We start from the raw sequence: 23,639 nt of genomic DNA, 5'->3' as shown, positions 1-23,639 counted from the left end.
TTAGTCAGCTGTGTCTCTTCCTGTCAGACAAGCGAGATACCTCTACCACCGCAGCAGTGCTGTGTACTGACCTTGGGGGATCCTTCCACATCACCCTCCTCTGGGCTGGGGGAACCACTGCCTTAGTGCTCCCCATGCTGTTGACTTCTTTTCTCCTTCTTTATGAATATGAATGTCTTGGAAAGAGAGATGCCATTTGTCCCTCCTGCTTCTCAGCTGAAGGTGATAAAACTGGCTGCAAGAGCTGTGAGGCTTGAAATCTCTCTGGAGAGGGAAAGCAGTGATGGCCAGGAGGAAGGGGTGTCAACAGCACCTGAAGAGGAGGCCTTAGAGCATGCACGTTTTGGACGTAGGCATCCCTTTGGGAGTCAGTGGCAGTTTCTCCTACTTGTACTGCAAGAAGCTTTGAGGGGTGAAAGTCATTTAGCCTGCAAAGCCCTTAACACTCTCCCCAGACTGACTCCTACCAGGAGTAGGAGGGCCCTGATGAAGAATGGTGCAGTGGGAGGCTCCCACGGGAGCCATGTGGTTACATGGAAACCTGGCCTCTGAGCATCTTTGGCTGAGACTCCTGCTCCCTTATACAGAGAACAGTCTTTTTAGCTACTCATGTCTCTATGACCTTGCTTTGACACAGAGTGAATACAAAGCAAGGAGCAGCTTAGTGCTCAGAAGTCTAGCTAGCTAACTACAGCTGTCTTCGATTGCCCTTCTGCAAGATCTACAGTTTGCAAGGCAGGAGTGGGGGTGGGGGAGAGGATTTAGTCAGCTGATGAGCCTGGCTTCTCTTTTAAGAAAGCGGATTTATTGGTATTAAACATGTCTCTCTTAATGTGGGTGATTTAAAATGGAAATTGCCTTTGAAAGGGGATTTCCTATTAACTAGCTTGGAAGGAAAAATAGGATAATGGCATCATCCCTATACAGGGCCCATAGATGAGATGTGGAACAGAATGATCTAGTTAGCAGCCTTTTCTCCAGAAGTTACTGCTACTCTGTGACTGGTGGGATGAGCCTTTTCTAAATTGCTCCTTGAGAGATTGTTGCATTGATGCAATTTTTAAAAAGCTATTTTTTTTATGCAAAAAACTCAGCTATTTCCTTGGTCCTTTGGGGTTCAGGATAAAACCTGCCTAAATATGAATCTTCAGAGAGCAGGGTGAAAAGTGTACCCAGCTCCTCCATGTGCCATATTTGAGGCCACATGACAGCAAAGACATGTGGAAGATTGGACTGTGAATCACATTTGTTATCATATGGTTATGACAATCAAAACTTGAATTAATTAATGATTTTAATAAAACAAAAGCCTTGTCTACACCCAAGTTTGCAAAAGTTTAATCCAGGTTGGCCCAGTTATCAATTTAATTAAGTCTGTGCAACTGCTTATGTGGAAGAATCAGCTCGCTTAATCTGAATTCTTTCAGTCCACTCCATTTAAAACACCAGTACAAAGGGATGTCTGCATAGCTGCTGAAGCTGGAGGCAGAGATACCTAAGCTAGTTCTGAGCAGCCCAAAGCCAGAATCCGTATCAGCAGTGTACTGCACCTGGCTTGCTTAATGACAGGGCAATGCTAAATTAGCATTATTACATGGCACAATTAGGATTTTCTTAGTGTCATTGTGCTATGCCATGGATCAGTGTGGACAGAGTCCTGTTCAGTCTGTTCAAGATGTATACAGATTGTAGTAGCAAAATTGCACTTCTAAACTACAAAGTAAGCAGGGTTGTGAATATACAGTATACTCTAACTTCCTGTGTGGATTCTCCTTAAATGGGTAGAAGCAAGTTACTCTGGGTGCTGTGTCCATATTTTTGCAGCACCCATTTGATTGTTCTTGGGATCTCAGACTGGAGAGCTCTATATCTGTTCACTGTAGTCTGCCTTGCTCACCTCATGTCTGTCAGACATGATAGATCCCACAAAATGTTAAAGCAGTTTGCATAAAGAGCTGCTAGCACCCTCCCCCAGCATCTGCCTGCCTGCCTGCAGCATGTAGCCCTGCCTAAAGATGCTTTTTCCTTACCTGTCAGCATCTGTTATTACAAGGGTAATGAAGACCTGATGTCTGCTTCTAGCATCTCTTTTGTAGATGACACAGAACCTGGGACATAGCAGAGGCCAGTGAGTTTGGGGATGATGTGGAGGGGCTGAATTTGGGAATCAAGACCTTTCTTCAAGTTTCTGAGTCAGGCAATACCCAATGGAAAGAAGCAACTCCCTAACTGGTACAAACCACCTCTGTTCTCCTTGCTCGTATTGTCTGTGGGCAGAAAGCAGGCCTCTTTCCACTCTCATTTCCTTGCTGACCTCCCTGATCATGCAGAAGCTGCTCACTGCTCATTACAGGGAGACTTCTGTCCTCTGGCTTTGCCTGGGAATAACATGATACCCAATAGAGACCGACTTTCGCTACATAGGGCATGATGTGGAGCAAAATACAGGTAACTACATGAAAACAGTGTGCTGCCATCACCCTCCCGAAAAGCTCTTTTCAGATCCATACCTGGTGCTCATAGCTTTCGGCCTTGAACAAAATGGATCCTAACAAAGAACTTCCTATACTTGGACAGTCGACTTGGAGGGAACAGCCTGGATGATCCCAGCCCCAGCAGTGATCCCCCCCCCTGTAAAAAGTATGTCAAAAGGTCCCATGGCAGGTGGTTTTAGAGATTGTCCAAGGCAGCCTGGGGAGCCCTTTCTCAGGCTGTACTGAATATAGCGAGCACTTACCTAACCCCAAAATCTCCACCTCCTCTAAGTTCAGCTGATTGCAGTCATCAGGGGCAAGCCTTCATTCCTCCTGAGTACCTCCCAAAAATTTAATGTCCCTCTACTTGCTCAAGGTACTTACTTTAAAACTATAGGACAGTGAGGGCATGGATAGGACATTATCTCATAGCTGGAGGAGCTACTTTGTCTAGAGCACTGTCAGGGAGAGGGAAAACATGAGGCACATGGTAGATATTCTCATCATTTGTTTTGGGCTGATGTGTAGGAGCTTTACTCTTGTTATCTAGCATAATTATGGAAAGAGCAGAGAGACAGGACTAGGCTGAGACCAGTGCTAAGCCTCTCCCTTGGGTTTCAGCCTCTGGCTCTGGTGAAGCAGTAGCACAGCTTGAAGCAGCTGTTAGGATGTGAAAAGGCCAGTGATTCAACAGGAGATATCTGGAGGTAGAGTTAGGTATGTAAGTGTCCTGTAAGGCGTACTTTGCAGAGTTGACTGTACTATCCCAAGATGCTCTTATCTGTATTTTGGATGCATGCTTATATAGACCAGGTTTGTCAGTGCACAGTCCAGGGATGGTACAGCTCTGATGTGGACCAATGTCCTGCCTATCTGCAGTGTGTGACATTGCCTCAAAGGATAGGGAAAACGGCCAGATGTGGCTTGCAGGGAAGGAGATAAAGAGGAACTAGAAGACTGGTGATCCACGCAATGCAGGATGGTTCTTGGTACTCATGTAAAGACTATTCCTGATTGGATTTCCTTGGCCTCCGTGCTCGTATTCACAGTCTGTGAGCATGTGCTGATTAGTTGTGGGCATATTGGCTGCTCAACAATTTCATGAGTGCTTTGGCCAGTGCTTTTAGCTGGTGGGAAAGGAGAAAAGGGATGGACCTGAGTAACTACTAGCTATGGCTGGAAAGGATAGCTGCTGAGAGGCAAAATGGTAGCAGGTACACTGGCTTTCAAGTTGATCTGTGATGGGTTGCTTTCTGAGGTGGCTGGTTGCTTGGAGGATTTGTGTTGCTTGGCAACCCTGTTTTCACTGTTCAGCTGGCAATATCTGAGGGGGGGACACTTCAGAGGACATACTCTCACTGGGAGGGCTGGGGGAGGAGGATGTTCATAAAAGCCGGGGTGATCTACATTTGTTGTGCTTTGCTCAGAGCTGTGTGCTGGAGCAAGTTCTGGGTCTGGTCATGGCTGTGTGCAGAGTCTTTCATGGATTTGTGTGAGCAGGGAGCTGGTGAGCATCCTGATGCTGTATAAACATATAGATAGAGCAGCTGAGGAGGCTGGGCACACCCCATCTTGAGACTCACCTTGGTTTTGAAGAGACATATGGCTCATAAGGATGTGTGCATGCTGGAACATGATGAGAAGGCATGGGCACTGTCATGTAGCTTTGTGGAAACATACTAGTAAACATGAGGGCTGTAATCTGTCTTGCTTTCTCAGAAATTCAAGCTCGAAACCCTTCAGAGTGTACTTCTATAGTTCTACAGGATTTGATGCAGGACAGTTAAGCAAGAGGATAGACCTTAGGGGTTATATAGTCTCTTTCCTTGGAGATTTTCAAGACCTGATAAAACTCTGAGAAACCTGATCTGATCTCATCACTGACCCTGCATTGAGCAGGGGGTTGGACTAGAGACCTCTTGAAGTCTCTTTCAATGTGAATTACCCTGTGATCCTGTGACTTCTCAGGAATGTGGTGAGGAGTAGCTACTGTGCCTCTGTCATTGCATTGAAATATCCACACAGAGCCAAGCACTTCAGTCAGTACTACTGTATATAGACAAAATATAAGTTTCTAACCCTTGTGGCTGTCAAGAGAAGTTTGAAAATAAAAACATCACAGATGCGATGATAGTCAGATATGTTATTAATAATGATAGCAGTTGTTCCTGTTTATCCCACTGGAGGAAGGCAGAGATTACATTCTCTTCACTGCAGCACTTCAAGATACCAAGTAGTTCTGACCTCTGTTGGACTTCAAAAGAAAGAGCAGCTTTTAAGGAGTTGGTCCTTTCTGATGAAAACTCTGAAACTCCAGGGAACATTTATCATTCATACATATGTGACATACTTACAATCATAGACCTTGAGACCATCATTATTATCTGAGATTGTGTGATTAGTTATTTCAATGCTATTCAACTGAGCTACAGCTCCTGGTAGTTGTACAAAAGAGTAATGCAGATCCTAGTGAGAAGTGTCTGTGTGTGTGTGTGTGTGTGTGTGTGTGTGTGTGTATGTGAGTTGCCTGATATTGTTGCTCTGTGGCCCAAGAAGTTAGACAGTATCGTGGGTCTTGCCAGACTGTTTCCAGTAAGGAAAAAAGCTTTTCTTCTGGTGAAGCTCTGGGTCAGGAATACGGTCTTTTCTGGGGTTATGTCGATCCTCTACTGTGAAACCTGGTACATCTGGAACCAGAGAGTAAGCTAATTCTTGCCATAAGGTGCTGCCAATGCCCTTTTTGGCAGCTGTTTAGGTCTTTGTTCAGATCAGGGCTGACTGATTGATGCTGAGCCATGCCTATCCTTTACAGAGCATCATATCTATAAGAGGGAGACCAACGCTTCTAGTGGGACGAGGTGGTTCTCTGTAGCAGTAGGTAGGGGGGTTTTGTGTGCACGTGAAGAACTTTTGGCATCCTGTGCCGTGAGCTTGCACACATCTTAGACTGCTAGCCTACAACCATTAAGGCCTCCACTCCAAAGGTGCAAGAAGATAACTATCAGCTCCTATCAATGGGTAGCAGATCAGTTTGAGGCAGGAAAGTTCAGCAGTTGTGTCAGCATATGAGTGTTATACATTGCTATGGTGTACACCTTTATTCCTTCATGATGTGCTCCATGGCTTTTCATACCTTGTAGTGTCCCGGAGAAAGCACTAGCAATTTCACCCAAAATGGGTTTTTCAGCTGCTGAAAGCTGTGCTTCTGTGTGCTAAGAGTTTGAGGGAAGGGCTCACCAGAAGAATAAAAAGGGGTCCTGTATCATCATAGCATAGGGACTGGTGGATGGTAGTGTAAGTTGTTGGAGCTTGCCCATGGCTTATGGGCATTAACACAGGCAACACTGGATGTGTGTATGATGCCTATATCTGTAGAAGTTGTCTTTGTAATTTTGGCCAGATCAGACTTTTCTCTACCTATGGACAGAAACTTTTGTAGCATGCCACCAACAACCTGTATTGTGAATGAAGCTGCTTAGCTTGATTCTTACATCCCTTTTGAAGCATCTCTGGCTGTTACAGACATTTCACTAGGCCTTTAGTTCCTACTGGATTGCCGTAATGCGTGTGTTCAGCCGGTTATGTGTAACAGCATCCTGAGATTTGCTGACCTTTGTTGCCTGTTCTGGAGAACATAACACAGTCAGGTCAACCAGGAGCCATTCTATGAGCACCGGATTTATGAGGTCTGGGAATTCTGATCTGCCTTTGATCAGCTCAGTACAACTAACAGCACTGAGTAACTCCAGGGATGGTGTATGTGACCATGGCAACAAGAAATATCATAACGTAATTCACAGTTATGGCATAATTGGCAATAGATGGCTTTGCCTGGCCGTAAAGGCTGCTCCCTCCCATCATTTTTGTTATTCTTTCCCCAGCTTACCTCTTCTCTCTGCAGTCCCTAAGATGTTGTCGCTAAGGGAGCAACATAACTGAGATGCAGACCTCCTCTACCGGTCCTGAAAATAAAAGATGATGAGAAAGGTAGCATCCAGTAATACCACTTTTTTCCTGTGCTTTTCCTTCATTAGGTGCTGGAATACCCCTTGTGCCATCTGGGAATGTCTCTGCTGAAATAATGTCTTTTCCTGAGAGTGTGCTGCAGCCTGACAAAGCTGTTGGCTGGAAAAGGCAATAGCATACAGGCCTATGGAAGTTCAGTCACCTAAGAGACACAGAGCGGATTAAGAGACAAAATGTACAATGCCATCAGGTATCATGAAAACACGTTGCCATCCTTGACCTCAAGTAAGGACATGACCAGCAAGGACAGAACAGCCTGCAGGTTTGTTCTTTGTCTGCACCAAAAAGCCTGATAACAAGGCAAGTCCAGAGTAATGACTTCTGACCAGCATCAGGGCTGGGAGCAGAGATGCCCAGCTGCTCTTTTGCCACTGCTGCAGGAGAAGAGGAGCAAGCTACAACTTTGCAGGAGCTTTATAGGCTTGCTTCTAAAAGGCACAACAAAGGATGAATGACCTTGCCATAAACAACATGACAGCATAAATATGGAGAAATGGCATGAAAAGTACACAGAATATAACCATAGTTTTCTCTCTTTTCAGACAAACCTGTTTGCTAGGGCCAGAAGAAGCCAACATTTTTATCGTGAGCCATTTTGAGTGTCCTTCCTATAAATGTTTCCTTGCTCTAATGCCCAGCCCCTGACCTTGTTGCCAAAGGGTGTCCAAAGCTCTAGGTAGACATTTTTTAAAGATGCTGAGGGAAGAGGGACAGAACAAGATGTGCTTTTCTGAAATTCGTGCCTGGTAAAAGATGAGGAAAAGGTGTATTCTGTGCACAGGAAGAGTTCATACTTTCTGTTTTCTCACTATCAGGCCATCTATACACAACAAGCACTTGGATCCTGGTACTAAGATGTGGGAGAGAGGACAGACTTTCAGGCCTGCTGCAGAATAGAGGCTAGTCATCTGAAACCAGGCCATGCTGTATTGAATCCATAATCACTTTAGAGGTGAAAGAGAACTCCTGTTCGATTAAGGCCTGGTCTTAGTCCCAAGTTTACAGCTGTTGTATGGCAAAAAATAGCCAGAGCAGGAGACAGACTGTGGATAGTATATACAATCAAGACACTGAGGCTTAAGTTTGAGTAACACCTAATATAAGAGTGAAAATGAGGATTCTAAGCAGTTGAGTTAAATGTCCTCCATTTCCATTTCATGATAGATTAAAAGAGGCAGCTGAGTACTACCAGAGGTGCTTCACTCATTGTCTCTTCCTAGATGTCTAAGTTAGGGGATGTCTAAGTAAAGAAGAGAAGAAGATGACAGGTTTTTTTCTGAATATAGAGCAATTTGACAGAAATCTTAATGCTTCTTACAGCCAGAAGGCTGGCTCACTTGGAAACAGCTCAGGCAAAAGAAATCTATCTCCAGCTGCATAAAGTAAGTTGCCAAGGGTAGATATCTTTTATTCAGGAAGGTGTGCTGGTGATGAGGTAGCATGGTCATCTCAGTTGTTGGGGGTGAATATTCTATCCCCCCTCTGTGAATGTTCAGGATTAGCACATGCCTTTCAACATATTCGTATAATGAGACTTCAAAATAAATGGACACAGAAGCAGGTGACCCTCATATAGCTGGTTCTCAAATGACCATAGACATAGTGGTTTTCAGAGCTACTTTCAAGCTCATTAACATCTCTCTTCTGTTTGCCCCTGGGCAAGGAGGTATCTCAGGGACCACAGATGCATGCTGACATCTTTTTTCACTTAAAAATGTGTACAGAAAACATTTACTTTAAATTAGCTAGTCCATACAACTGCACAATAAATGCTGGAGTGAGCACCAACCCAAACCCCGTGGAAACATCCCTGGCTCATAAGCTTTTGGCTTGCTGGTGAAATGATTCTTACTTACATTTCTAAGAATGCTTTCAGGCCCATATCTTTGTGTCAGAAAAGTGATCTGCTTTTCTACAGCAGATACTTGTTCAGAATCTTTATCAGTACAAATAATACTTCCAATCACTGCCATTGCTTTCTCCTCACCAAGTTATTCGCAATAGCATCTGCTTCAGCTAAAGAGTGATTAAGAGCAACAGAAAGACTCAGTACTGTCACCAGTCTTGAATTTTTCTGAAAAAAAGCTGCATTGGTTTGAAGGCCACAGTTGACAGTGATTGCTAGAACTACTGCACTGGAGGGCTGGTGACACGAACCAGTGCCTTCGCTTTGTTTCCATTTTAAAATGGATCCACTCATCTGCCTATAGCGTGAGTAATCGTGCTCTCTTTGGATACAGTGTGGAAGGAGTCAAATCTACCTCTCGCAACCCAAGGCTGGGATGTACAAAGCAGAGCCATATCCTCTGTGCTTCCTAGTCTCAGACTCCTGGGCCTGGCTGCCTGGTGGCCCTATAATCTTTGTGGACTTCTGCATAAACAGAGAATTCCCTTTAGCATGGGCAGCTATTATGGTCTGGCTGCTCCCAGCTGTCTTCTTGGCACAGTGAAGCCCTTGGATATATGTGTGTGTTGATTAAGTGGTATCAAAAGGACTGAAATAGCTTCCATGCAAAGCAGGGCATGGAATGTGGGTGGGATTTCTTCTCTGGTTTGCATACATCATTTCCCTTTGGTAAAGAGTGAAAGGAACCCCTGGACAAAAGATCTGAATAAGATGGCCATGTGTTTGGGAGAAAAAAAAGTGACGATGCTTTGGTGGCAAAATTTTTAGGGTCATCTGGGGTTTAAGCAAAAAGCAAAAATGCTTTCTTTAGGAGAAAACCAAGTATTTGTCCACACTGATACTACCACCTTTTGCTTCAGTGGTGACCCATATATATTTTTCAGCATGAAGAGTTTATTTTTTACCCACAGCAACTTTGTATTAAGAGTGATTTTTATAATAGCACTGATTAAGTGTTAGCATTTACTCTGAGTGAAATATCGGCTTTGACAGTATCTATATTCCTCTTTTCTCTATACACTTTCATTGATCTCAGCACTATTTCATGTCACTTGTTCCTTCTGTGGAAGGTTCTTCTTGCTGTGGCAACATCCCATTGAACAAATATTAAGAACTAGACAAGTGCATGGCTGCATAAGTGAAGGTGAGATATGCTGGGTAGCTAGAAGAAATTTGTGGAGTAGCAAGTGAAAACCTGAAAATGTCTCAACCTTTCATCAAAACACCATCTGAACATTCTAGAGCTTACCTGATAATTAACATGCAGGCCTTCTGTATAAGAAAAATAAATGTGCTTATTTGTGGCAGCACTGATATTACAGTGTCTTGATCCTACTATAACATACAGAACAAAGAAGTAGTATGTTAACTATCCTATTGTCCACAACAAGGCAAGACAACAAGCAAGAAAAATGGAGAGTTTAAGTGACTTTAAGCTATATTTTTGTAGTGGGCCATTTCTCCATTAATAATGGGAGCTGAGAAGCAAAGTTGCTTGGACTGCAGCTAGCTAAGCCTTTGTCTTTGTACAGATACTGTATTAAAGACAAGACTGGCTAGGTAGAGCCATAGTATCAGATCCCTCAGGGTGTATACAGCAGCTCTCAGTAGCATGAGCAATAAACTAGATAATTGGTGTGTTGGTTCTCATCCAATAATAATTTATTTCCTGGGAGCAACTTCAAAGCTTAATCCTAGAATTAAATCCCCTATTCCTTCTTGGGATTTTAATTTAGTTTTGAATGCTCTGATGGATCCTCTGCTGGAACATTGAAGATGGCTTTCAGATGTAAGGGCGATTTTCCTGGCTGCTGTACACCCTATGAGGAGAATAGGTGAATGCAGGCGCTGTGTTGAAGAGACTATCGTTTAGCTTTTCATCATGATAAGCTGGCAAAAGCTACACCTTATCTCTGACTGAAAGCACTTTCCCAGTTTCCTTTAAACCATGAAGGCAATCTGCCTAATCCATTTTGCAGTTCTTCCACTAAGGAGAAGAAAGGGTGTCATCACTTCAAGCTGGCAAGAACCAATAAGGTTTTCATCAAGCAGAAAGTTGATTTTACAGAAAATGGATAATTTGTTTGTCTTGTTAGGGCTGGAACAGGATGGAGATGACTGCCTTGAGGGCTACGGTTTCCCATTCATTGAAATATGTCAGGAAACTGTGCCTTGTTAAGACTAATGAGGTGGGACAAAATCTCTAGCCACTGGAATGATCTCTGCACCCAAGAGGGGGAGGAGAAAGGCTTCTTTCTCAGAGCTGTATAAAGCAGACCTTTGGCCTTTTCTCCATGGTTCTGAATGGCTGTCCAGGAGGGAAGATATAACTGGCTAATGTTTGTACAGTGCTTTGATGATATACAATACTGTGTCTGATGATAATTACTAGTTATTATTAGATGCTGCAGATTTTGAGAGATAGATTCTTCAGTCTGTACGTCTATAGGTAGTGGAGCCATGTATCATAAAAAAGTGACAGTGTCAGTTTAAAATCTTGTCCTTGCTTTTGCAGTTTAAAAATAATGTATTTTCCTTTGAAAGAAAAAAGCCTCCAGTTTCTTATTTTAATGTGTGTGCATTTCATATATAAATGATCATCCAGGAAAACCAATTTCAGTGAACTTGGCATTCCATAGTCAAAAGTATTAAAAAAGGTCTATAAAGAGTCAGAGAAAGCTATTTTTTTTTCTTTAATCTGCTTCACACTTTTTTGATTCTGCATGACATAAAACCAGTCTGTTAGTTTAGGATTTCCAGGGACAGACTGACCATGGCAGAGACAGTAGGAGATGCTGCAATTATTGCGATGTAAAATGATGACAGCTTGGCTAAATGTGCTAGCCTGACAGCTGAAAGAACATGTATATCAACTCAAAGCAAATGCAACAGTGCTTGCTATTCTCTTTTGCAGGGCTATGGGCAGGCTGAGTGTCCTTCAAGATAAGAAAGAAGCTGAACGGTTTTCTTGTGTCCAGGTGTCTTTGCAGGAGACTGACCAGAACTTGCCCACATGGCTACCAATTCGGTCCTGTTCTAGCATCTCTTGGTTCTGTAGCCTTGTCCAAAAGAAAGGATAAAAGATTTCATACGAAAATCCAGTCCAATCCTTCAGACAGGTTGAAGCACTGTCAGGTTTGCATGGTTTTCTTTTTGGTTGTTTTCCCTTTTCCTCTAATTTGCTGAGAAAACCTCTTCATGCTGATCTTCATGCAGGAGGCCATGGCATTTCCTTGTCTGTGGGCCTGGATGGCTGCTGTTACGGTGGTCTTCTCAAAGTGTCATAGGCCCAGTGCCAGAACACTGGGGCCTTCCACAATGTCTTTTCTGCTTGGAGAGAGGGAAGGTCCAGGACATGGGCATATATTTTGCTGCTTTATGATCAGGATTGGTCCAAGGCTAGTTGATGGATACAGGAAAGTCTGTAAAATGCATGAAGAGGCACAGCTTTGCAGTATGCCAACATCTTGATAGGGAAGTGGGATACAGTCATCGCGATGCTACAGGAGCAGAGACCATATATGACATAGCAGCTGGGTGGAGCAAGGCACAGTGCTGTATAAAAGGAGTTGGAGACCATGGTTACCATGCTCTGCAGCCCATATGCACACATCCAAAAGAATACTATTATGAAAAATATTTTTTTGATGTGAATTTTCCAGAGCAATTGATCTATTTAATTGATTATAAGGGAATGCTCTGTTTGGACACAGCTATTCTTACACTGATGTAACTGGATCTGTGCTTGTGCTGATAACCCATGAACTGCCAGCCAGTCTTTTTCCTTTGCTCCAAACCCTATTTATCTAGAGAAGTACTGCACTGGAACTGGCCTCTGGTATTATGAAGTCACAGGGATATTTAGTAAGCGTTAAACATACTATGCATCCTTCATTACCTATTAGTGCTGAAGGATGCTGTCTTGTGGTGGCAGAATGGCTCTGCTGCTCCACATCCTCTCCAACACTGCCCCTGCCACCTCTAGCCCAGGGTGCTTTTGATATAAGAACTTTCATTCACCTTCTTTCATCTTAGGCAGCACAAGAATAATATGACCCTTAATTTATAGTAAACATGGACGCATATAAAATAAATCCCTCGATTTCTATTATGAATAACACTTAAGTGTCTTTTGAATTGAAAAGCTGTTTGAAAAAACAATTTCCCATCAGAGATGCTATTTGTTTCATTTTACGCAGTTCATTCATCTTGCTTGATTGGAAAAAAATAAAAGCCAATCCCAGCTAGTCAGAGTAAACCCTGTTATAGAACTGCTGTGCTGGAGATTTACAATACATTTTGCATCTTAATTTAACAATAATCTGGGGTTTAGATTCTGTACAGAATCTGTAGGAGAAGATATTCTTAAGTAACTGGCGGTTGTGTCTGCACAATTTTAGACTTAAGAAGAGCCTGACTTCTTTGTACAGTAGGCACTGGCCATCTTTCTCTGAAAAAGGTATCAAATCACACACTCAAAGCCCTAATCACACTAGAGAACTTGGCCCTTATTATTTAGTTAAGAGAGAATTACACATATTCGTATATGTAATATATTTGGATAATATGTACATATTGTACGTAGAGATCTGTTACGTAGAAAGACAACTAGCCTTATCCTTAAAAGTGAATGATATGAAAGACTTCCATGTACCACCTAACCATGGAGTTGTATAGTTTTAGCAAGAAAATTCACTGTTGACAAACTCCATGTTAAGGTCACAAAGAATGGTAATCTAAAACATTGCTGACTTAAAATAATTGCTGCTCTTTTATTCTGATTTATAGGCCCCCTTTCAGAAATTGTTACTAAGATATTTCTTAGCCCTCCATTTTGTGTCTGTGATTTCCACTGTTAAGGAACATATTGGGTGAAAATCATTCCTTCTCATTTCCATCAAGCTCCTTCTTCACTTGTGTCATTTAAAAGAATGCAAGAGCATCTGCATAGTCCTAGTTTATTCCTTCTTGCCATACAGAAAGGAAAAACATCCTTTGGCCAAATCCGATCTGCTATTCTTGTACCACCATTATCATCGAAAGGAATGGGAAAGTCATATGACTAATCTCTTCAGCTATTAGCAACTTCTGTATGTAAGTATCATTCTACATTTCTTCCCTCCAACCGTTCTGAGATAATTTCAGATTATTTCAGGCTTTGAATAAAATGCCTTCCTTTTTTACTGAAATTAGAATGAAAAAGATCAAAGTCACTTTCTTTAAGCATGCCTAAAAATGTTATGAGAATCTTTTTAACAAAGCAAACCTTACCAGCACCCTCAGAAAAATCCTGGCTGCCAAAATTAAAATCTTGGTGAATCCTTTTGGACAAGGAGCTAAAACCCACACAGGTGTTGCTAGTGGTCACAGTACAGCTACGTAAAAGATACTACTATAACCCAGTGTACATGGGCACAACAACACATTCATGTACCAGATGGCTCATGGATATGTGCATGTGATGCTATGGCCATTTTGCTATCCATAATCTCCCCTACAGACCAGCAAATCCTGTTTGAACCATGTGAATTCTGAGGAATTAGTTGGTAAGACCCCAATGTTAAAAGAGAATCCAGAGTTACCACTGTGCTTTCATATGACCTTTCTCCCTCAGAAACCTTGTCTGTGCTCAAGGGGACCTTTGTCCCATGAATATTTTGCCCTGCAGAGTTGGGGGTGTTGACCTGCAGAGACCTGCAAAGAAGTGCCAGCACTGGGTTGCAGAGGGCTTGGCTGCTCACGGCAGCATGGCTCTTTGGTGTGAGGTCCAGCCCTCCTTGCCTGTCTTTTGAGGGGTAGTTTCCTAACCCCTCCTGGATGGGTATTGCACTTAGGTAGATGGAAGCTTCTGCATTGTCCTGGAAAGGTACTTTGTCTGAGAGGTGCCCAAAGGTTGGACAACGCAGCCCAGATCAGCACCAAAGTGGAGCCTGTGGTGCTGGCTCCTTGCTTTCCTGCACGAAGGAGCATAATTGGAAGGGCAGCATGGGAACGGCTTTCTCCTGTGTCTTGGGCATCGCAAAGGCCTGGCTGAGTCCTTACAAGCTACTGTATCGAGACTCAGCCTGTGGCAGGATGAGCCTTTGCAGCCCCAACATGACTACATGGCTTTAAGGACATACTTGGCACACTACGTGGCTTTAAGGACATACTTGGCACATCGGCACCGAGGTGAGGGGAGGCTCTGCCTCGTTACCCTCTCCAGCTTGCCTGGGTTTGGGGCAGACTTCTCCCAGAGCCACGCTGCAGTGCTGCGGAGGGCAGGTGGGCACTTTCTCCTCTTCTCAGGCTGCTCAGAGGGAAACCTAGATGTGGGAGGGACAAGGAGGGGGCTGCAGCCACAGCCCCAAGGAGCTTGGGGAACAGATCCCTGAGCAAGCAGGGCAGTGCAGGCAGGGAGGCATGTGCAAATGCAAGTTGCTTTTGCTCAGGCTGATTTCACATTGCTTATCTTCCAGGGGACTCTCAGAATAGCAATTAAAGCACCGAGCTTAATTGCGGAGTACCCAATTTGGATATTAGCGTTATCTCTGCTCTTAACTCCCTTCTTTTAGTTCAGATCCAATTCTGTTGCCTATCTGCTGGTTAGGTGCCTCTTTCTTTCTTTTTATTATTACTATTTTATGATTACTGTTAATATTTTATTATTTTTTCTTAAGCATTCCTTTTTGTCTGTCACTTCCAACAACACGGCTCACCAGTGGCCGCTCCTTGCGGCCCCTTTCGCTGGGGCCAGGTGTGGGGCTGGGCCCTGCCAAGCCCCGAGGCTCCCTGCAGGGTCAGTGCGGAGCTGGCGGGGGGCTGCGCAGGGCTACACGGGGCTCGCCCCTCCGCAGCGGCTCGAGCCCCGGCTCGGTGCCTGGGCACGGGCTCCCCCTTCACCCTCACTGAGTGCTGGAGGCTGAGACCTCCTCCTCCCCTGGTGAGGGCATGGTTGACCCCCAGTTCCCTTCATGGTCTCTCCTCCTCTTTCTCCTCACCCCCCCCCCCCGATTTCCCCACTGCTCACTTGCAAAGCATCCCCTACCACACCGCCCAAAGCTTATTCCTCCCCTGCCGCAGCCTCTTCCTCACCATTTTCCTCGTGGATATTACATTATTACTAATCATTAAGCTGCATTATTAGTTCACCTTCCTGTGTTTTCTCCACCTCCGGGAAGCCTTCTCAAGGATTTAATATTGCAGAGGATTTTTAAGAATATATTTTTAGGGTGATGCTCCAAACACTCCCCCTACCTCTCCTACCCTGGCAGTATCGGAGAAGAGACTGGAGAAGTTGAGCATGTCTGAGGTGGATCAGCCTTGCAGGGAGAGAGGGGGGCAGTAGCAGTGCGAGTGCTTGAAGCTGCATTTGCTGGTATGTATGTGGGTCTGTATTTTATGACAGCTGTAAGTGTGAATTGTTTTTCATGTGAGATGGGAGGGAGAAAAAAAAATACCCGCGAGTTCATTAAATAAATGCCTGCATAGCTATAAACCCTGTCCACGTATGTTGAAGGCGGCAGTGGGGGGAACCCAACCCGACAGCCCACACCTACCGGGGGGGAAAAAAAAAAAAAATCCCACCAAACCCAGCCCAAGCCCCGGGGAGCCAATGGATGTGTTCACCGGGGCGCCTGTACGGCCGCGGATATTGCGACCCGCCCCCCCAAGCCAGCCACGTTGCAGGTGAAGCGAGCCCCCCCCCCGCGACCGCAGCTCGCGTGTGTGCGCGTGTGCGCGGCGAGCGCGGGGCGCGCTCCACGCTGCCCGCGGAGCCGGAGCGCGGCGGGCAGGGGCGGCAGCGGCGCCGGCGGCACCGCAGAGGGGTGGGCACGGCCCTCGCCAGCCCCTTCGGGGGCTGTTCCCGGGGGTGGGCGAGCGGCTCTGCGTGCGTGGGGAGGGGGCGCCGGGGCTCGCCTTCTCCCGGCGCTTCACATCGCACCCGCTCTCCCGTCTCGTATGCATGCCTACCCCAGGAATGGTGTAGTCAGCCCGTATCTGAATTATTTATAGACCCGTGCCAGCTGTTTTTTTTTTCTTTATGATTCCGCTTGTGTGCACTGTTGGGAAATGCGTTTTTCCTCCCTTTCTTCTCAATATATTAATGTCTTTGTTGGGGAGCGGTTTTTATCCCCTTCAGACCCCTCTAATACAAAATTGATGCTTATTTTTCCCTTCAGGAAGGGGACGCTTTGAGGATTATCATGCTTCACGGAAGAACAGCACCGACCTCCAGTTGCTTTAAACACAATCTCCTCTACTAGTGCTCCAGGAAAAAAAAAAAGAATTATAAGAATAATCATTAAAAAAGGCGAAAGGAATGCTTACTCTGGAACCTGCATTTGACGATCCTCACCACATGCGCTGAATATCCTCTGAAGTGATTCTCTCCTGCTTTTGAATTTGCACTGCTTCAGGACGCAAGATTGCCACAAAGAATTCTCTATTTTTTTTTACAAACAAATAGGATTTTTTTAAACTCACTCCTCCACGTTTGCCCCTCGACCCTTGTTCTTCTTATGTGGATATGCAAGGAAGAAGAGGAGACTGGACATTCCCAACATGCTCTCTCCCTTGATCTGTCCGTCTAGAGGTTCTGCTTCTACAAACCAAGGTAGGGAGATTCCCGTTTCTGTGTTTTTGGTGGCAGCTCATCTTCGTACATGAGTTTGCCCGGGAAAGACTACACACGGTAGAACAAAAGGTTTAGAGATGCTGCTTTTAGAAGCAGATACAGGGAAAAAAAAAGGGAGGGGGGAGGAAAGGAAAAATTCACCAGACATGTTGATTCCCTCTTGGCTTATCAAATAGAATGAAGAGATGGCAAGAGAGATGTTTTGAGTTACATATTGTGTCCGTGAGTCAGGGGAAAGTCCCCTGTGATTTTTTTTGGTGGGGGTGTGTGGAAGGGTGGAGTGAGGGGAAACACGGCAGGAGGAACAAGGCTTTGGTGAAAGGGGAAAATGAAGATAATTCGCATCCATCCATCCATTCGTCTGCAAATCCCCCTTCGCTGGTCTGGCGGCTCCTTGTCACGCTGTGGTGCGAAAATAGATCTCGTTAGGAATAACAGAACGTAGGAACCTGCTTGTTGCCGAAGGGGGTGGTGCATCAGTTAAAACCCACTCCGGCCTCCCGAATACGAGCGGCCTAATGCAGGGGCCGGGGCCGGGGCCGGGGCCGGGGCCGCCCCGGCGCCGCGGCAGGAGCGAGCTCCGCGCCGGGGCGAGCGCGCCTGCATGCGCGGAGGTGAAGGGCTATTTTAAGTCCAAGCACGTCAGGAGACTTCATCTAAACGTACGAGGCGCTGTATTCAGACAACTTCACGGGCTTTAATTTATCCCCGTCGCCCGGTGCTGCTGTGGCGGTGCTGCCAGCGGGCGCCGTGGCACCTCTCCGCCCGCCGCTCCCCGGCACCTCGCAGCCCCCGCAGCCCCTTGCCCAGCCCGCGGCTACCTCGGAGGGCTGCAAAATGGCTCTCTTGCAGCTCGGCTGCAGGCACGCGAGAGGCACCGGTGCATCCCAACCGTAACGTGACACGCGAGTCTCCCCGTAAGATGGTGGCAAGGCAAAGGCAGCCCGGTGCCCGCGGCGCCGCGGGAGCCCGCCGCACGCGGCTGAAGCCTCTCGGTGTCATTTCCAGCCCCAGCCCGTCGCTCCCCGCGCCGAGCAGGGCGGCAGGGGGGCAGGAGGGCAGAGGCCCCCCCCCACGCCCCCTCCCGGGCGGCCCTGCCCGACCCGCCTCCCCGTCCTTTCTTCCCCTCCGCCAGACGGAGGGACCGCGATGGGGGCGGCGGGAGGCAGCCCCCCAGCAAGGGGCTCTGCCCCCCAGCAGGAGGAGGAGCGGGGCGAGCCGGCCGCGGAGCTCGCAGGGGGGGGGGGCGGAGGGGACGGGGCGCCGGCGCAGCCCGCAGCCCAGCTCGGGGGGACCGCAGCACCCGCCACCCGCCTGCCCCCTGCTTTCTACCCCCTCGGAAGGGGGTCGTCGAGCTCTTGCTACAAACCAGGAGCGGGGCCCTTTCGAGAGCCACCTTTCCTGCCATATTCTGGCTGCGCTTCTATAAATATCTAAGGCTTCCCAGGGTTTATCCGCGCCTGGATCCTCCCTGCCAGAGAGCTCCCTCCCTCTTCCCTCCGCAAGTGGGAGTAGAAAGTTTACCTGTGCGGAGAGGAGGGCGTGTGGGAGCATTTCTCCTGTTCCGGGTGGAATTTCTCAGGCTCCACCCGGGACCCCAGCGCCCCGCGGGGTCGGGGCGCAGCCCCCTCCCTCGCGTGTCGTTCCCCCAGGAGAGTCCCTCAAAGCACGGACCACCTCGGGGGGTGAGGGAGGATAACGGCACCATCGCCCCCTCTCTGACCGGGCAAGGGGAGAGGAGGGCAGATGCTGGGTCAGCCCTTGGCAGCCCCCTGCCCCCCGCCCCCTGCCCAGGGTTTTGCAGGCGGATCAGAGGGAAGGGGAGAGTTTCCTCCCGGCTCTGGCAAGTGTGGCAGCCTCGGTGGCTGTGCCGTGCCGTGCCGTGCCGGAGTCCCCTGGGAAAGTGGGGCCGGCGGCGCTGCCTCCCCAGCTGCCACCCCTGCCTTGGTGCAACCGCGGCCCGGGCGGGTGCCGCATCCCCCCTCCCCACCGGGACCCTAGATTTGGGCAGCTTCAACGAAGGGGAGGAAGGGACAGGGAAGGGGGTGTCATAAAGCTTTGATGCTCAGTCATGGGGGCAGGCAGCATGGGGTTACATCCTGACCCTCACACACACTTTTAGTTCCCAGTCTCTTTTGCTGCTTTCTTTAGTCAAGACTTTTCTCCCCTTTCACTGCAAGCCCCAGCATGGGCAAAAGGTGGTGCCTCCTGTTATTGCCTAGTGCCATCAAACACAGCCATCCCCAGGCCTTGCAAGCAGTACAGGAGAGGGTGGTTGGTTCTCTCCCCCCCTCCCCCCCCGCACCCCGGGGTCTTTTGCTGACAGGTAGGAGTGCTGGGTATGCAGCACCCCTGGCCCACAGGACCCTGCTGCTGCCCTGTTGCCAAGCCCTGGGGGTACCAGAGCAGGGGGGTGGCACTCTGGGGTGGGGGGTGGCCTGGTGTGCCCCAGCAGTGCATGTGTGGGTGCTGGGTGCTCTGTAGGAGGGAAGGTGTGGGTATGGGGGATTTTCAAGTGCTCACCCACGCCGCCCTGAAGCAGCAGTTTGTGTTGCCTCCGCATCTCCTGGTTCCCCCTCCTCCCAGTGATGGCTTGTCTCCCCATCCAGGTTGGGGGTCTCAGAGAGTTGGGACAGGATGGAGCAGGTCAAGGAAGGAGCAGGGAAAAAGCCTGGGGGCCATGTGACCCACTTCAGGTCCCCCCAGGCTCTGCCTTCAGTAGGCAGAGGTAGATCTCAGCAGGGAAAAGGAAAAAAAAGCATGGTCAAAGCTGTTACTCCTCTTTCTGGAGACCTTGAGCTCTGGCCTGGTGACATACACCTGTCGGACCAGCTGGCTCAGCCCAATCCTGATTCTTGTGTCTCTTGCAATCCCCTCATCAGTGAGACCATAGCCAGGAAAGCATTGGGGGCAGCCCCTGATTGTCTCTGTCTGGGCAGGGATCTCAGGATACCTGCACTGATAACCAGGTTTTACATTGTATCCCTGCATCCAAGAGAAGGAGGAGATCCTGGGGAGATGGAAAATACAGAACTGAAGCTAAAATCCCCACCTTCAATCCCTATTTAATCATTTTTGCTTTGATTTTGTTTTCATTTTGGAATATCAGCTGTCACTGTAAAAACCTCTCCATTAACCTATGAACTGGCATCCCATTCCCAGCCCTCACCTACAGGGGAAAGGTGCTTGCTTTCATTTCTGTATTTCATCTGCTGCTGGAGCTCAGCTGGAGCTGTTGTGCTTGGTTTGGAAGAGGGCAGGTGGATGCCAGCTCTAGTACTTAAGCCGTTCTGCGCTAGCGCATGGAGATGCTCCTGGATTCCCACACCGGACTTTTGTTGCCTGGGCTGGCACCAGGAATCAGTGCTCTAGTGGTCAATGTCTCTGCAGTATCATGTGGGAGGTCTGGATTTGATTCCCAGTGCTCTTTTCTCATTCCCCCAAGCTGGCAGAGGATGGGAGCGATGTACAGACAGCGCTGTTTGTCTCCTTGCAATGAACTTCATTCCCTGCTCCCATCTTTCACGCCTTAGGATGGGCCAAAGCTGCTTGTGAGGTAGCCCAACCTGAGGGCTGGTCCCTAGAGGTTCAAACTACTTGGCCTTTAAGGAGACCACAGCTCCACGCTCCACTCTGTCTGTACTCTACTTCTCAGCATAGCTTGGTGGGGAGCAGGGAAAGCAAGTTGTCCTGCAGTTGGAGAACATAGGCCAGCATTTTTCTTTCTTTTTTTTTTTTTTTTTTTTTTTTTTTTGCGTGTGTAAGCATCAATTTATCACAAAGAAATGGATTTGCTAATAGGAGAGATAGATTAGATGATCTTTTTGAGAGAGATAGCTTCACGTACCAAGACTACCTCATCTACAGTGGGATGCTGGTAGTATCTGCTCTGCCTGACATCCGGGCTCTAAAACTCCCTGGCTTTTTTTTGTGATTCTGTGATTAGTCTTCTTCAAGATATGTTTATACTTGATAGAAAAGCAGAGAGTGATTGGGAGAAACATGACTGATATCTGCTATCACCCTGGTCCATCCTCCAGCTACCTGCCCATAAGAATTCTTTCTGCCATAGTGGATCAACTTACTTGTTCAGTTGCTTCACCGCAGTCAAACATGCCAGCCACTGCCCTGGGTGCTGCCCTCCATAAGATGAAATGGCAGTTTGAAGATAGCAGTACTGAAATATAAGGAAGGGGAAACAGAGGCTTGTAAGAGAATAAAAACTAAGCATGATCTTCCTTCTACCATTGCCTTTTATTTTCCTCTGAGTCTTGCTTTCTGCTTCAGCTAAGTGCATCGTAACATCTCATTTCTCTGGCCATGAAGCAGGCTCCAGTGACCCTCAGACTTACCTGTCTTACTTCTCTGTCTGAAGGCAGGAGAGAAGGTTCCTGGCAGGTCAGGATTGGCACTGCTCTAGCGAAGCTAGTGACACAGTAATAAGTGCTTAAGAATCAAGAGACAAATCAAGCCAGGTTAAATGTCAAAGATTTCCTTTTTTTTTTTTTTTTTTTGGGGGGGGGGGGGAGGGGGAATCCAGACAAATCCACCTTTTATAGTCCAAGAGCTCATGGTTTCCTTAAGCCACAGGTCACTAGCTCCCGGACCGAATCGTGCATTGGTGTGTGAAATGGTGTGTTTTAAACTTGACCAAGTACACATTGGTGATCTGTGCAAACCAGGCAGTGGACCTCCATGTGCCTGAACTCACCTGCAGTGAAAAAAACTCTGTGTGCTGTCAGTTGGAGGCAGGGAGAGTACTCTTGGAAAATAAGCTTTTCCTCTTGCCTGCGGAGAAACAAATTTGTGGCACTGGGCAGTGTGCAAACTGTGCTGCGACAAAGCCAGTTCAAAGCATGGCTAATTTGGATCTTTTAAGGCATGGCTGCTCTTTGTTTAGTGTTTTATTTTTCTGAGAAGCAGGAGAGCCTTGAGCACTAGCCTTGGGCAGGAGGATTGGTTGGCTTCTATTTCTTTAGTTTTTACACAACCTCTGCATGTTTTTAATGTTAGAGGAATAAAAAATACTACTTTCTCTGTAGTTATGCCCGCTACAAATGGGAGAAGAAATTGGGAAGTGAAGAAGTTTACCCTATGGTACTTGTCCTGAAATTTATTATTAATTGGTATTTCCTAATACAGAGGGAATCTGCAGTCTGCAAAGTATGGTGTGCTGGGTGGATGTCTTCCTTTTCCAACATGAACAATTTAAGGCAATGTTTTAGAGCCACAAATATACAAGGATTGATTAAGCTTCTGGGGAAAATGAGGAATTATGAATGGGAGTGTGGTTACTGGCTCAAAGTGAAGGGATGCTAAACTAAGACTTCTGCAGCATTTACTCCCCACCTCCACCCCTATCAAAGATTCAAAAGTCAGTGAACATGGCTCAGGTGAAGGTTACCAGCTCGGCAACCTCTCTCTCTCAATTCCCAGAACACATATAGTGTCATTAATATTGGTGTGGATGGCTGTATGGAAATATTTTTAGGTAAGAAACATCTATAGAAGAATGAGAATTCAGTCTTCATGGCCTGTTTGGTAGCTTGTCTGTGCCAATTACAGTATGACTGCTTACCTACCAAAACGGGTGTGGAGGCACCAGTTCATCTGATCTGAATAACTCAGTGGACAATGTTTATTGCCTCCGATCACCTCTGGCATGTTAAGCACATAGGAGCTCACGTCCTGTTTACTGTCAGTGTGATAAGCTCTTAAGTTACTTGTGATGGTAGGAGTCGGCCTAAACTACTTTGGTTCTGCATAGCTATCTAGTTGTGAAGTGGGAATAATTCTCATTTACTGCAGTCCTAGATGTGAACTACCAGAAAAATTAAATGACTCTAGCTATCATGATCCTCTACTGGACCTGTCATCTAGCCCATGTGTGAGCTTTATATATAATCTAGTTTGTACAGAATTGTGAAATTATGTATCTACCATATATTTATAGATGTGGTTAAGCCTCACTTAGATAACTGCATTATGTTTGGTGGCTGCATTTCTAAGAAAGGAAAGGACTGGGGACAGTCTGGAGGAGTGACCAAAGACAATGATCACAAATCATAGAAAACAAGATTTGTAAAGAAAGGTCGGGAGAGCAAGTCAAGTTTAGTCTGGAGGAAAGACAGCTCTGGGTGGATACCTAACTGTTTGCAAATACATAAAAGATCATTACAGAAAGAGGACAGGGGCAATTATTCTCATTAGTCACCTAGGACAGATCAGGAAATAAATGAGTTAAGATGAGGCAGAGAGGATATAGATTAAACAATGAATTAAATGTTTACTGCAAAAACATTTTAGGTGATAGCAGAAGATGCTGATAAAGGTGGCAGAATGGCTGTGACTGAAGATATTTAAAACTAGATGTAGATGATCAACTATCAGAATTGTATCTAATAAAAGCTGTCTCCAGTGAGCCATGGATCATGATATTTGCATGCCCAACCAAACAGCTCTGGGAGAAAGATAATGAGGTCAGTCTGTTCTGTGTGCAGAAGGGAGGGCCCGATTGTCCCATTTGTGGAAACCTTTCCTACCTGAGTAGGTGTGACACCAGCCCAGTGCTCTGAATCTTTTACAGTACTTGTAGGACTGAACATGGCAGTGCTTG

General features: G+C 46.6%; 1 protein-coding gene and 1 long non-coding RNA gene across 2 annotated transcripts in view; one reads left to right on the top strand and one right to left on the bottom strand.

The window, feature by feature from the left end:
- Positions 1-6,383: 6,383 nt before the first annotated feature.
- Positions 6,384-18,039, bottom strand: LOC134146360 (uncharacterized). Its single transcript, XR_009959821.1, has 3 exons — positions 17,845-18,039; positions 16,717-17,425; positions 6,384-6,436 (listed from the first exon to the last, which is right to left on the bottom strand). It is a non-coding gene; the product is annotated as an uncharacterized LOC134146360 (long non-coding RNA).
- The window catches only part of GRIN2B (glutamate ionotropic receptor NMDA type subunit 2B), a 206,142-nt gene continuing 198,911 nt past the window's right edge, over positions 16,409-23,639 (top strand). Inside the window, exon 1 of the mRNA XM_062586741.1 lies at positions 16,409-17,002. The gene's annotated coding sequence lies outside the window, so the exon portion shown is untranslated. The remainder of the gene's footprint in view (positions 17,003-23,639) is intronic.

This window comes from Rhea pennata, chromosome 1, assembly GCF_028389875.1.
Source record: "Rhea pennata isolate bPtePen1 chromosome 1, bPtePen1.pri, whole genome shotgun sequence".
NCBI classification, from domain to species: Eukaryota; Metazoa; Chordata; class Aves; order Rheiformes; family Rheidae; genus Rhea; species Rhea pennata.
This window is presented reverse-complemented; position numbering and strand designations above follow the sequence as displayed.